General features: G+C 46.7%; 1 pseudogene; it reads left to right on the top strand.

Moving 5' to 3' along the window:
* The first annotated feature begins 1,217 nt into the window (after nt 1–1,217).
* Nucleotides 1,218–4,344, top strand: LOC148019788 (putative galacturonosyltransferase-like 6 pseudogene; annotated as a pseudogene).
* Nucleotides 4,345–5,922: the final 1,578 nt, after the last annotated feature.

Below are 5,922 nucleotides of genomic sequence, written 5' to 3'. Positions count from 1 at the left end.
CTCTCTCTCTCTCTCTCTCTCTCTCTCTCTCTCTCTCTCTCTTTCTCTCTCCCCTATACATGTCATATATATATATATATATATATATTCCTACACTCGTTATTTCTTTCTCTCACTCTACACCCGTTATCTCTCTCTCTCTCTCTCTCTCTCTATGCGTGACACTGAATCACTGATTCTCTCTCTGCCATAGCTCTCGAGTCTCTACCATACTCTAGAAACGAAGCTTCTCTCTCTGCGATCAATCACGCAGAGGCTCTGTGTATGTGTGTGTGTGTGTGTGTAGGACCTGCACTCGTTAGTGAACTATGAGATGAAGATCTCTCTCTCTCTCTCTCTGCAACGATACAATTACATAGCACAACATATGCAACATCACAAAGCACTTAAGTAGTTTCAACCAAGAAGAATGGGTAGAATGATTATGACATACATGGAGGTTTCTAGTTGAGTCAAGCTATTGATTCAATCTCTGAGAGTACTTGTGTGAGTCGAAAAATCTTGAAGGTTGCTGAGTGAGCATGGTTCAAAAAGCACTTGAGTTGGACCCGGGAAGCTTGAAAGTTTTGTATTTTATGAAGACAATGATTTAGAAGTTTAAACTTTAGAACTTAAGAAACTAACTTCTAGAAGAGTTAGAGCCTTGAACATTACATATTAAATTCTTTTCCATGCTACCAGATGTTTAATTAAGTCATATTTATGAATTTTGACTCTTGAGTCTTGACAAATTTATATTCAAATTTTAAAGGGCCCTTTCCTATGCATGCCTTGAAAATCAAGATTTAATGACAAGTGAATCTTTAAAGAAAGGATAGAATTTGATATAACCCTTCAAATAAAGACTAGCTATAAAAATTTATCCTTTAGATAAAAGGACCAATAAAAATCTACTTTCTTTTTTTCTCATTTAAACCTTGACAAAATACACAAAAAGACGGTTTTTCTCGTGAACAATGAGATTCAGTGATGAGGTTCCAAGTCCACCATCAAGTGTACTTGCATGTGGCCTGCTGATCTGCAACTTGATTGATGTTGTCAATGCAAGTCGTGAACTTGCGCGTGCCTCGGCTCTTAATGTCGATTAGACTGGGCTGGTGAACACGGTGTCCCAAACAACGGGAATCTGGATTCTGCATGTTGCCACAGAACGGGTTCCTGCAATGGGAGATGCTTAGCTGGCAACCAGCAGCTTGGGGTCTTGGACCACAGGTAGAAAAGATGGGCGCACACGTCGGACAAATGCGTCCCCCCAAGTACACGTGGTTGGCCGCTACAGGTAGGAGCAAAACCTAGTCGTAGTACCCTTTTTCCTTTTTCTCTCATCATTATCGTCCCTCCAAATAAGGGAAATAAACAGCCTGGTTCCGCCATAGCCATCGCTCGCTTCCTTCCCCCCGGCAGACCAGAGAAGGTGAGGCAGATTATAGACTGGTCTTTCCCGTGTCCGCCATAGCCACATTGCTCCTTTCGTCCTCGCGCCGAACTCCGGACAGCCTTTCTGCCATGGCCATTCAACGGCATTAGGAGAGAAAGGAAGGACATGGCCACCACCACGACGAGGAAGATCTTTGCTGCAGAGGCTCTTCTTCTCGCGAGTGAGGGTCATTGACGGCCAGGCCTTTTGTCGTCGCGATCTTCTTCGTCCTCCAGCCAGAGGCGCTGTCCTTCCAGCAGGACTCGTCATTATTCAACCAGGAAAGCCTCTCTGTCTCTCTCTCTCCACGGTTTCTTTCTTGTCTTCCCGCAGACGCAACGCATCTACCATCGCTGTTTCAACAAGCTTCCGTGCAGTGAATGCCAGCCTGATCCCTTCTGCCGCTTCACTCTTTACTTCTACCTGCTTGCGCTCGTTATAACCTCCTCCGTTTACCTTTGCACTTTTGCTCATCCCTTGTCTCCGCCACAGATACACAGTCTTCGACATCGAATGCCTCCTCCATGATACGCAGCCGCTACTCTATGCTGATCTTAGTTTACATACTGCTGCATTGATCCTCTTCCCCATGCTTCCGCATATCTTTTCGTGCTTCGTTTTGCAATATTTTAACGTTTCTTCAATCTGCGTAACCGTCTTCCCCAGTTCTCCTATTTTACCTTGCATCTGCTTCTTTCACGTGTTTTCTGACGTTTCTACCAGCCGCGACTACCTTAATCTTCACGGAGTTGCGACCATTTTGTCTTTTGACATCTTTTTTGCATCCTTTCTTATCAAGTCACGTCTATGCATCCAAAGGTCTGCAGATTGTCCGGGCTTATGTCTTCTGCCTTACGCAGAGGACAAGGAGGTAGAGGTAGTGGCATAACCGGAGTCTACAAAGACACGGCTTCTGCCAAGGCTGCTTCCTTTTCTCTCGTCTCTCTCCCTTCGCCTGCATCCGAAGCATCCATCGTCTGGTCACACCATTACTTCTACTAAAAGAGCAGCGAAGGTCGGATGCTTGGCCTTCGCATCGCGTATGGGGAGGGGAGCGAGCGACAGTGAAGCTACATTCTCCCCTGGCAGCTCTTTCCTGTCCGCAGCTAATGTTGGCGAGGTGAATAAGGCAGGCCAAGTTAAGCTATGGCTTCCCACAGGATACAAGTGCCGGAAAAATGCAAGGAGGAAGTCTGCCGCAGTGGCTGACATGAAGGAACAACTCTTGCTGGTCTGCATTATTCTGAGCTATTGCTTCTACGGGGTCTCTGGTTCAGATGAGATTCTTAAAAGGAAGGCCTATCCTATAAATGACTCCAGCAGTACAAGGCTGATATTTTGGTCTGTAAGAGCTGTGGGGGTTGCATTTGCAGCATTGATTCTGATTCTGTTATGTCCTTCATTTCATTCATGGACTCCGGAAGATACAACCATTCCACCGACATCTGTTTTGAGTATTGTTGAGGCCGCGGGATACAGTTCTGCAAGCGGCACTTCAGTGCATGGATCTGTCCGTTTTCAGGAGGCTCCGGCTGTTCTTAATGGAGATGGCTGCCCAACTTCCTCTATTAGAAGGGAGGATGAACTAGTCTGTGATCCGGCACTAGTGCACATCGCAATGACTCTAGACACGGCTTACCTCCGTGGATCCATGGCAGCTGTGTTCTCCATTCTCCAGCATGCGAACTGTCCGGAGAATATCTTCTTCCATTTCATCGTCACAGAAGGCGACAGAGAGTACCGGGTGCTGATGCGATCAACGTTCCCGCATCTGCATTTCAAGATTTACCACTTCAAAGAGGCTCTGGTGAAGGATCGCATTTCGTCGTCAGTGAGGCAGGCACTGGAGCAGCCGCTGAACTACGCCCGGAGCTATCTCGCAGAGTTTTTGGATAGGTGCATCGAGAGGGTGATCTATCTGGACTCGGACCTGGTGGTAGTTGACGACATCGCGAAGTTATGGGCGACCAGGCTGGGGCCAGGCACAGTGCTAGGGGCACCGGAGTACTGCCATGCGAACTTTACCAAGTACTTCGCGCAGTCCTTCTGGGAGGACGCACGCCTAGCGGGTACCTTCGAGGGCAGGATGCCGTGCTATTTCAACACGGGTGTGATGGTGATGGATCTGACGAAGTGGAGGGAGGGGAACTGCACAAGGGAGATCGAACGGTGGATGGACGTGCAGAAGGAGAGGAGGATTTACGAGCTGGGGTCTCTGCCCCCGTTCCTGCTCGTGTTCGCGGGCTCTGTGGAACCGGTGGAGCACAGGTGGAATCAGCACGGGCTAGGCGGGGACAGCGTGAGAGGGAGTTGCCGGCCCCTGCACCCCGGGCCCGTCAGTCTCCTCCATTGGAGCGGCGAGGGGAAGCCATGGGTGCGCCTCGACTCCCGGCAGCCATGTCCTCTCGACAACCTGTGGGCTCCCTACGACCTCTATTATGCCAGCTCATTCTTCTAATCAATCCGTTCGATTTGATTATTATTTTTACAATCGCATCTGACGAGAGCTCCGCCTTTGAAAAACGGAAAAGCAAATCACAGGCAGCTCATTTCCCCAGCTCCGAAATACGGAAGGTAATACGGCATAGCGACTTTAGTCTGTAGATACAGCCAACTTTCCAATAACCCGCTTCATGTGTTCTAGGTCCATTATTAATCATCATTTACCGAGCTGGAATCCTGACCAGTGACCACCTCTCTGTTCCGGTGAGCCTGTGAGAGGCAGCAGGCTCCTTACATTACATCAAAAATTTGTTTTCCTAAACTGCCAATACGTTATGCTTTGCCTTTGCAAGTTGTAGCGTTCCTTCGGTTTCTGTGATCCGGCCATTTTTAAAAAATTGCAGCAAGTACAGGTTATGCCGTGCCTCAAACATAGATGATAGGTTCATACTGCTATAGTGCTACGGTTCCGTCGTAAGTCACATACAAATTTAAAATAACATATTGCAAGCTGTGCCGTTTCCCTAAATCAACTTGATTTGTGCTGTGCTGGTAAAGTTTTTAGTAGGGGCCAGGGAAAAGGGGGGGCGGGCCGGGGGGGAGGGGGAGGGGGAGGGGGAGGGACACGTAGTTTGTAGGCCATTTTGTGGCAATGTTGCACGAACATGCAGCCAGCTCATCCTCGTTCTTGAAAGCACAGAGCCGCGAACGGCCTGATTATACAACGCCGAATCCCGATTATTGGCTCACGGAGTCACGGATTTTTCGAAGCGGTGACTGACGGCGTGGCTTCTACCAACGTACGTAAGCTCTACCAACTTGTGGAAGCGTGGTCTGTTGTCGTCTCTCTGCTCCCACGTGACTCTACTTTTGTCTCTTCTTCGCAGGGCCTTCGACTTGAGAGAGAGAGAGAGAGAGAGAGAGAGAGAGAGAGAGAATAAGCTGCGAGACAGAATTGAGATTACAGGATAACATATCTAATCCAACAACAAGCACAACAAATTGGAGCAGTAGTACCGATGGTCCCCTTATGACAACATTTCGTTTTGGAGCAACAGATATCACGTAAGATAGTTAAAGAAGTTTTGCAACGGAGTGTCTCCTGTTGGTCCCTGGATGGGAAGCTTGTATGGTCATGGCGGCGGTCTAATAGGACCAACTACATATGAATGTCGAGCAGTGTTGTCGGACGTATAAATGTCGTTCTGCATGCTTTGTCTCCTGGTCGAGATTAGAGATGAGGGTCACCTGAAGATTAACTTTTCAACTGGGACCTTTTCTAAGATCTTCTTACCGATTCATCTTGCATGTACGAAAAGCAGACAAGGGGACAATTTCGTCCACAAAAACTCTAAACCTTGGACTGAGAGGTCAAGGTGCACGTTGCTGACCTGGATATTGTGAATGTGTTTAAGCAATACTTGGTTGTTATGGTTGGCAAGCAACACACAACATTATCATAACCTCGAGCTTGAGAGAGCGGGATCTATGCTAGCATTTCTAAATGAAGTGCCAATTTGACTCATATAAGGAAGAAGCCATAACGTGAGTTCAAAAGAAGGGGTTTTTAAAACTTTTTTTCTACATTTTTTACATATAAAAGGGTGTCATATAAAGGGGTTACTTACAGATTGAATAGAAAAAGGTGATTCAAGTAAAATTCACAGATTAGGATATTTATAAATAGACCATGAATGCACGTTACATAGAGAATATATATATAGTGAACCCCCCGAGAGCCTAGTCATATGATCTCTCGCTATGCTTTATTTGCCTTGCAAGCCAATGGCTAAGCCGATGTCTTTATAATTTGCTCTCCCCAAGGCCATCATTAGTATGGCTGGACCCAAGATAGGTTTATGTTATTTTAAACCTTAACCTTGTCATGGACCTTACTCTTTTAAGATGTGGAAAGTTTGTGCCTCTCGATATGAAGCTTGAGAAGGGTTGGGATAAGGTTAGTCAAAGTTCTACAATGCACAATTTCAACGGGCTTGAGTTTTATCCTTGCAGTATCCTATTTTGTTAGGATGTTGGCTACCCTCTTTACTAGTGCTTAGTCA

The sequence above is a fragment of the Lygodium microphyllum genome, chromosome 19 (assembly GCF_053477565.2).
Source record: "Lygodium microphyllum isolate KBCC chromosome 19, Lygodium_microphyllum_v1.1.10, whole genome shotgun sequence".
Taxonomy (NCBI): Eukaryota; Viridiplantae; Streptophyta; class Polypodiopsida; order Schizaeales; family Lygodiaceae; genus Lygodium; species Lygodium microphyllum.
The sequence above is the reverse complement of the archived record's forward strand: the minus strand, read 5'-3'. Positions and strand labels throughout refer to the sequence as shown.